Source organism: Trichechus manatus, unplaced genomic scaffold (assembly GCF_000243295.1).
Source record: "Trichechus manatus latirostris isolate Lorelei unplaced genomic scaffold, TriManLat1.0 scaffold00011, whole genome shotgun sequence".
Taxonomy (NCBI): Eukaryota; Metazoa; Chordata; class Mammalia; order Sirenia; family Trichechidae; genus Trichechus; species Trichechus manatus.
The window spans coordinates 31,928,814-31,938,310 of NW_004443947.1; positions in this window are offsets into that span (position 1 = coordinate 31,928,814).

The following is a 9,497-nucleotide window of genomic DNA, read 5'->3' on the forward strand; positions in this document are numbered from 1 at the left end:
GCAGATAGATGCACGTCTTAACTCATGCTTCCCTCCAACACTTTGCCCCAGCCCACCTTTTCAACCTTTCCTTCCCTCCTCCTTCTCGACCCCTCACTTCAGCCAGGTGTCTTGCTTTTGTTTTTGCTGCCGCTGTAACTGGAATGAATCCCTTCTGCCTGCCTCACCACTACTTCCTTGTCTCCATGTACAAATTCCTCTCCCTCCCTTACATACCACAGCCTCAGTGAAACCTCAACACAACTGGAAAGAATTTATTTCTTCTCTTGGTCCTCAAAACATTTAATCACAAACTTCAGTGTTGTGGCAAAGCTTTTTGTCCACGTGTCTTTCCTATCCTCAAGGATCAGGCCAGGCATCTATCCCCACTGCAAACGGAGGGGGCATTTAAGGGATGTTTGACGGATGAGAATGACTACCATTTTCAGGTGCTTATTGTGGATCATGTGCTTGCGTTAGTCTCGTGTCATCCTTACGTGGTTCCCATGAGGTAGTGGACCTGCCAGTCACATGGTAGGTGCTCAGTAGGTGTTTGCTGAGTTCATCTTCCAGAGTTGTGCATTGCCTGGTCTAATCCTTTTAGCAGGTTTATATTTTTTTCAAAGATACCTTTTGTGAATATCAGCCACCCTTGGAGTGTTCCCAGTAACAGTCCATTGTTTCCTGGGTCCCTTGAGGAATATCAGACTTGTGACTTGGGGTGAAGCCTCCACTTTGCCTCTGTGGACCTACCCATCCACTCTGCAAGGCCAAAGCCTTGGCTTGTCCAGTGCCAGGATCGCCACGAACTTCATTGTGCTGGAGACAGAGCCTGGGGGCTGCTCTCAGGCAAGATCCCTTCCTCCCATCTACCATGGCAGTGTAGGCCCCAGGAAGAGCTCTGACCTGGACCTGGCTTCCCACCACATGCTGAGTGAGCTTCAGCAAGTCCCCCGCAACTCTGCCTAGTGGCAAATACAAGTTTTTGACTTTTTAGTGCTTAAAAAAAAAGCTTTATTGAGGTGTAGTTGACATTCAATAAACTGCACCTGTTTAAAATGTACAATTTGTTAAGTTTTGACATGTATATACACATGTATGTATATACATATATATACACATGTATGTATATACATATATATACACACACATACATGTGTATATACATACACGCGCTCATGAAACTATCATCACAAGCAATATTATGAACATATTTATCACTTCGCAAAGTTTCCTTATGACCTTCCCCCAACCCTAAGCAACCGCTGTCGGGTGTTTTCTGTCACTGTTGATGAGTTTGCATTTTCTAGAGTTTTATATAAATGCAGTCATGTAGTACATACTCCATTTTGTTTGCCCTTTTTCATTCAGCGTAATTATTTCGAGATGATGCATGTATCAACAGTCTATTTCTTTTTACTACTGACTAGTACGTATTCCGAACCTTGGTGATGCAGTGGTTAAAGCGCTCGGCTGCAAACCAAAAGGTCAGTGGTTCGAACCCACCAGCCGCACTGCAGGAGAAAGATGTGGCAGTCTGCTTCCTTAAAGATTACAGCCTTGGAAACCCTATGGGGCTGTTCTACTCTGTCCTCTCGGGTCACTGTGAGTTGGAATCTACTCAACGGCTGTGGGTTTGGTTTGGTTTAGTTTAGTACCTATTCCATTTTATGGATATACCACAATGTGTTTATTTGTTCATTTGTTTTTGGATATTTGAGTTGTTTCCAGTTCTTTAAACTGCTCTCTGGAGCTAGCAAGGTTCCCCACGGACCCCACAGGGCACAATGGAGAGTCTCAGTGGGCTGGATTCTCCAAACCTAACACACCCAAGCCCAAACCAGTGCAGCTCAACTAGTAGTTTAATTTACTAGGCTTCCTCCTACAACCCAACCATACCAGCCCCCGCGTTAGACTTCAGCAGATCTGAATTCAACTTCTTCGCCCACCACTTAGTAACTGTGTGACCTTGAGAAAGATACTGATTGTTTTGTGCAACTCAGTTTCCTCATCTGTAAAATGCGGTTCATAATATTACCTACCTCATATGACTATTGTGAGAATTCAGTAAGAGCATCATGTGCCTAATGCTTGTTAATGGCATTCCACAAATACAGCTTTTTGTTTGAACAAAAAGTTTCATCTATTATGAAATGAAAGTTGGAAAACTTCAAGTGCTGGTGATCCTTCCAACCCTGGCTGACTCTGGAAAGTAAAAACGGAGCTTGGAGGATTGAGCCATGTGGGAAGGTGAGCGGTTGTTTGGGTCACGCCCTCTTCATGGCATTCTCCTTTAATTAGAGCCAGTCTGTTTAAAAGCCCTAGTCTGTAATTTCTTGGGAATGTCCATCAGAGCTGCTTTTACATTTCCTTGTCTTCAGCAGTTGTGGCCACTTTAAGTGGACAAGACAAGTTTCCTAATCTGCTTCCGGAGTTGGGGAAGTCTGCGCGTCCCTGGGCAAATTCCATGACTGCTGATTGGAGCCTTGAAATAAAATCTCAGCCTCTGGAAGGAAGGGTGCCACGTCCCACTGGTCTCCTTATCATGGGCTCCTGTGCTCCAAATCCTTTCAGAAGCATAAAACCCTAGACACCTAGAAGCAGGCCGTGTCTTGGATAAGAATACAGACTCTGCAGGCAGGCAGACATGGGTTCAGGTCCCAGCCTGGCAGTTTACCAGCTGTGTGCACTAGACAAGTCTTCCTGGGTCTCAGTTTTCTCATCTGTAAAATGAGAATAATAATAACAATATCTTCTGAAAGTGAAATGAGATGATGCGTACACATAGAAGCTCAGTTTGTCCATTATTATTATCATTGTAGTATCTTAAGAATGCAAAAGACGTAGTTGGTCATTCAGCCCAGTGTCTACATCATCCCCTACTGATGGGTGGGCCCCAAGGCTTGGCCTGCACACCATCCCTGAGAGGGAGTGCCTCGAGTAGCTTGCTCTGCTCTGCACAGCTGTCAGGGGAAGTTCTGATGTTGAACCCACATGTATCTCCCAGGCATTTCTCATAACTGGTCCTGAGTTTGTCCTGACACATAGGGCATCAGTCTAGCCTTGGTGGTTCCTCAGAGGCAAAAAGTCGTTTCCCTTTCCCACTCTTACCACCCCCTCCCTAGTCTGTCCCACAAGGAATATTCCAAATTCCTTCCTGCAGCCATATCTCAGGGACAGAGTTTTGAGTTATCAGAACTACTTGGTCACTAGCCTCTTTGCCTGTTTGATACTGGAGACCAAGGAAGCACAGAAAAGGGCCAAGCAGTTCTGGGTCCTTACTGATCATATGCCAGTTCACATAGTTCCCAACCTAGAATGGAACAGCTGGACTAGGAACAGAGAGGTAGCGCTGAGAGTTTGGGTGGCGCAAATGGTTAATGCACTTGGCTGCTAACCAAAAGGTTGGAGGTTTGAGTCCACTCAGAGGCACCTTGGAAAAAAGGCCTGGCAATCTACTTCCAAAAAAACAGCCACTAAAAACCATATGGAACACAATTCTACTCTGGAGTCTCCATTGAGTTGGAATTGACTAGACGACAACTGATTAGGAATAGAGAGCACACGAGCTCATGGAATGGATGGAACCTGGGCATATTCCTCAATCTCTCCTCATCCTGGAAGTGTGGCTCTGAAGGCACCTATCTCACAGGTAATGCACACAAAGCACCTAGTGTGTAAAAGGTACTCAGTCAACGCTGGCTCCTCTGTTTTACATTTTTGAGAATGCTTCTCCGAATCTTACCACTTTGTAAAAGGCCTGAGCCTGCCCAGTCAGGCCACATCCAACATCAGGCTTGACCCCAACAGTTTCCTCAGTGTCTCCTGCCTGGGGACAGTCATTGTCCTTTCCAAGGTCCTGTTTGGAAACAGGCCCCACTGAGGCAGCCATTTGTGGGAATCTAATTCTTTTTCGGCCTAAATAGAAGCTATAGTTCCCCCTACATTCCCAGTAATTAAGGGGGCCAGAAAAGCCTTTGAAATAGCAGGGAGGGCTGGAAGGGAAAGGTGGAAAACTAAAGGTTGGAAGAACAACCAGGGCTGGGGGGCTGGGAAACCGGGCACCTCCGGCCCTCCCAGCATCCACTCCACCTCCTCCCTCAGAACAAGCCTTCCGAGATGCAGGTGCTTCTGGACCCCTAGACTGTTAGAAGTGGAGGGCAGCTAGGAGCATTCTTCCCACTAGCCCCATGCTGCTTTGTCACAATCACTAAATATCCCCAGGCCTGGAACTTATCAGGTGGAAAGGGCCAACTGACATTCTTCCAAATAACTTATGGCAGAGAATGCTAATTGCCTACTCAAAAGTTTTTTATCCCTCTTTCCTTAGTGCTAGAACCTCTGTTTATAGCTGGACACCTTGCCACGCTCAGCTGCTAACTGAAATGTTGGAGGTTCGAGTTTACCCAGAGGCACCTCAGAAAAAAGTCCTAGTGGTCTACTTCCAAAAATTCAACCACTGAAAACCCTGTGGGGCACAGTTCTCCTCTGATACGCATGGGGTGGCCATGAGTCGGAATTGACTTGATGGCAACTGGTTTTTACTGGACATTGCCACCGAAAATGAAGACTACTTTCCCAGGCTCCTTTGCCACTAAGTGTGGCCATGTGGCTAAGTTCTCGCTAATGAAATACAAGAAAATTCCAGAAAGGCTTCCTAAAGTGAGTCAATGCAGCTAGAAAGCCCTCCCCCTTTTGCCTTTCCCACCTTTTTTTCTCCTGCTGTCTGGAACAAGGATGTAATGGTGGAAATCTAGTATTGGACTTTGAGGTGACCTTGAAGGTGAGAAGCCTGAGGCTGAAGATGGTGGAGCTTGGCTCTCTGAAGATGATGGATCCTACACAGGAGCCCTGTCTACCTCCAAACTTGTTTCATGTGTGAGAAAGACAGCCTTTTTTCTCGTTTCAGTCACTGATATTTTGGGTTTACTATTGAGTCCAAATCGACTCAACGGCAATGGGAGTATGCACATGGAGCCCGGGTGGTGAAGTGGTTAAGACCTCAGGCTGCTAACCAAAAGGTCAGCAGTTCTAATCTACCAGCCACTCCTTGGAAACCCTATGCGGCAGTTCTACTCTGCCCTATAGGGTAGCTGTGAGTTGGAATCAACTCCATGGCAATGGATAGCATATACATACAGCTGAAACTAATCCTAATTGATATATAATTAATTTTGCTTCCCTGGCTTCCTTCCCCTATGCACCATATCCTTGGTTTTAATTTTCCTGAAACATCAAAGGTGCAGACCCTGCTGCCGGGGTCTGCAGCAGGTGTCCTCACAGGGACCTAAGTTTCTTGTGAAATCTTGAGCCACTTTAACTCCCTGAGTCTCAGTTTCCCCGGCTGTAAAAGGAAGGGATTTGTTTAGACCCAATCCAAAAAGACTTATTGCCATGGAGTTGATTCCAACTGATAGCAACCCTGTAGGAGAGAGTAGAACTGCCCCATAGGGTTTCCAAGGCTGTAATCTTTACAGAAGCTGACTGCCACATCTTTCTCCCTCGGAGCAGTTGGTGGGTTCAAACCGCTGACCTTTCAGTTAGCAGCCGAGCGCTTTAACTACTATGTCAGTTAACAATGGCCCGCCGGGCAAATCCAGCCACTGCCTGTTTTTGTTAATAAAGTTTTATACGAACACAACCACGCTCGTTCAGTTGCGTATCATCGATAGCTACTTTTGCACTGCAGTGGCTGAGTTGGATAGTTGCGACAAAGACCTATAGCCTGCAAAGTTTAAAATATTTACCACCTGCCCCTTTACAGAAGTTTGCCAACCCCTAGTCTAGATCAGTGATTTTCAAACTGTGTTCTATGGAGACTTAAGGTTCTATGGAGGTACCAGGGAAAAGGCAGAAGCTGGTGGTGGGGCTCCAGGCCCCTAGTACCTTTCTACCAAGACTGCTCCTCTTATTTGTTAAAGTTCACTAGTCGGATATTTTAAAAAAATATTTTATTATGGTAAATTTCAAACATATACAAAAAGTCAAGTAAGTAGTATAAAGAAACACATGCACTCATCACCCAACTTCAAAAATTACCAACTCATAGCCAGTTTTGCTGGATCTGCAATTCTTCTCCCCACTGGATGATTCTGAAGTAAATACCAGACTTCATATTGTTTCATCCATAAGTGATTCATTTTGTATTTCTAAAAGGTAAGGATTCTTGGCGGGGGAGGGTCCAGTATATCGTCATGACACCTCAAAATTAATACTAATTCCTTAATATCATAAAATATCCAGTCAGTGTTCAAATTTCTCCTATTATTATTATTGATTATTGATCTTATTTATTCAAACTCCCCCTATTATTATTGAGTATTGATTGTATTGCTATTATTACTGATTGATTGTTGGTTTGTTCAAATCAGGATGCAAACAAGGTCCCTCCATTGCATTTTGTTGATATTGTGAGATCAAGTTTATATTAAAAATAGATATTTTATTTCAAGAGGGCTTTTCTTATCCACAGACATGAAAATTCCTGACCCAAAATTAATCCGCCAGCGGTTTTTTTTCTCTAACACCCAAAATGGCTGTTCCAAAGAGCAGATCATAACAAAACCATTAACCTGTGATTAAATGAGAGTGGCTTCTTTAATTTGAATTTCTGGATGTCTTGGGACTGTAGGGACAAACCTTCCGTGAAGTTACCTTTTTCATGTTAACTCAGTAGCCATTAAATACTTCATCACCACAGAAACCTCTATTCTTAGAGCAGAAGTTATTTAAGCCTCTGTGAATTCTTCACTCTCTAGAGGCAGCTTCCTCTTGTAAGAGGGACTGTTTCTCCAACTTGCAAATTGTTTATTAAATCATAGAGCAATCAAACAATGTGTTATTCTTTTAAATTAATACATGATTATATTTTTTAACAATATGTTTCTTAAGTCTCTTTTAATATGTACCCACCTGCCCACTCTACCCGCTTTTTGTTTTTTCCTGGCAAATTATTTGTTGAGGAGGCTGGGTGTTTTGTACTGTATGGTCTCCCACATTCTGGATCTTACTGAAGGTATTCTGCTGCAACACAGTCCTCTGTCCCCTGAATTCCCTGTAAAATGGTGACTAGGTTTAAACTTGATCAGAGCCAAGTTCGATTTTTTGCTATGATGTCCTTATAGTACATCAAGAAGCACTTGGTATCTGCTTGTCTTTCTTTTTGTCATGCTAAGATTGATGGGTGGATACAGATGTCCTTAGCCTGAATTATCCACTATGAATTTCCCTATCTACTTGTCTGCCCACCACTCCATGGTTTTAGTGGCCAACGATCATTATTGCTATAAATTTAAAAAGTTATACAGGCAAAATTGTTTTAAAAAAAAACTATCGAAAGCAAACTGGGGTTTCTGTTAAAATTAAAGCAAAGAGTTTTATTGAAGGAACAGAGCGATCCAGATGGTGCAGCACTTCATGAGGATTCACAAAAGTACTCCAGCAAAAGGAATTTTTCACAGAGTTTAAGTACAGAAAATCCACGAGCTTACAAGGAAAAAAATACTGACTGGTTGACATTTACAAAATCATGATTTAACAGACACCAGGTTATTACAAGATCTCCTAAGCATTGTTCTGTTAATCATAAAGTTTGAGTCAGTTAACATCTTGCTGATCTATGGATATTTGGGGGGTCAGCCTGAGTAAACATCCTTCTTGGGAGCATGCTGTGAGAGGAAGGGAGGGGAGGATAGTTCGCAGGCTTCCTGAGGTATTCTGGCTAGCTGACTTTTGAGTCAGCTCAGGATGAGTAGTGAACAACAAAAATGGAGTCCAGTCTACATCTCTGGCAGAATTATCTCTTTATGCCAAGCAACTAGATTTTTGGGGCTCCTTCACAAACCTTGGAGCCCTGGTGGCCCAGTGGTTAAGAGTTTGGCTGCTAACCAAAAAGGTCAGTAGTTCGAATCCACAAGCCACTCCTTGGAAACTCTGTGGGGCAATTCTACTCTCTCCTATAGGGTCACTATGAGTCAGAACCAACTCGGCAGCCATGGGTTTTATTTTTTTGGGTTTTCACAAACCTTAATGTCCATCAAAAGGAGATTGTAAAAATAAAAACAGTAGTATATCTACACTATATTTATCTTTATACATTAGTCAATACAGCAGATAGAATTTAAAATCTAAATACTCTATATTGTTTACGGGAGGGCATACATATGTGTTAAAAGTATTAACACATGTATGGGAATGATAAACTCCAACTTCAGGGTAGTAGTTACTTTCCGGGAGCTCTGGTGGCACAGTGGTTAAGTCCTTGGCTGCTAACCCACAAGTCGGCAGTTTGAACCCACCAGCCACTCTGTCGGAGAAAGATGTGGCAGTCTGCTTCCATAAAGATTACAGCCTAAGAAACCCTATAGGCAGTTCCACTCTGTCCTATAGGGTTGCTGTGAGTGTGAATCAACTCAACAGCAACAGGTTTTAGTCACTTTTGGGAAAAAGGATGAAGAATAGGACTGGGTTTCAATTGTATATATAAATAGTTTATTTCTCAAAGAGAGAAAGATTTGAACTACACATGACAAAATGTTAACAATTGTCAAAGCCCAGAGCCCAAAGACTCATAGTGACCCTAGAAGACAGAGTAGTGCCCCATAGGGTTTCCAAGGAAGCACTGGTGGATTAGAACTGCCGAACTTTTGGTTAGCAGCTGAGCTCTTAACTATGCCACCAGGGCCCCATTAGGAATAATCTATGTATGTATAAGCTTTGATACCCAAAAGAGCTACCCATTCAGAAAAATCATTAACCATCCTCACACACGGGCATCTGATCATACCTGCTCATGTGGGAAGCAGCTCAACTGCAGATTGAGGTCTTCCGTTTGGAGAGTCTACCACGTGCCCCTTTATTTTGGGCTTTCATTGGAAACCACTCTTCGTTTTCTCTGTCAGTGGGCCTGCACCCATCTGGTGTGTCTTCTTCAATCAGTGATCCCGTGGGCCTCTCCTGATCAGCTTCTCTGGAGAATGATTGCTTATCTCTGCAGTGTCCTCCCCAGGGTCCCCAGAATGAATTTTTCATATGTCAAACAGGCAGTATTTTAAGTCAGACCATCCCAAATGTATCCTTAAAATTTGGTGAAAATTAATCTAGCCTTTTTTTTTTATGGTAGGGCTCACAAATGGACAAGAAGTCACAAACTTCATTTTATTTGTATGGGTCAATTCCCTATAGCTCCCCTGCTCTAATCTTTAGAAAAAAAAGAAAGCTTACAAAAGGACACCCAGCACACTGTTCGCATCTTGCCTTTACCTCCCCCCTCATCACTCTAAGGAGCCCTGGTGGCTCAGCGGTTAAGTGTTCAGCTGCTAATCGAAATATTGGTGGTTCGAACCCACCAGTTGCTCCTCGGGAGAAAGATGTAGCAGTATGCTTCTGTAAAGATTTATAGCCTTGGACCAGATTTACTGGCTTGACAGAGACTGGAGAAACCCCTAGAGTACGGCCCCCGGACACCCTTTTAGCTCAGTGGTGAAGTCACTCCCGAGGTTGCTATATATATTTTCACC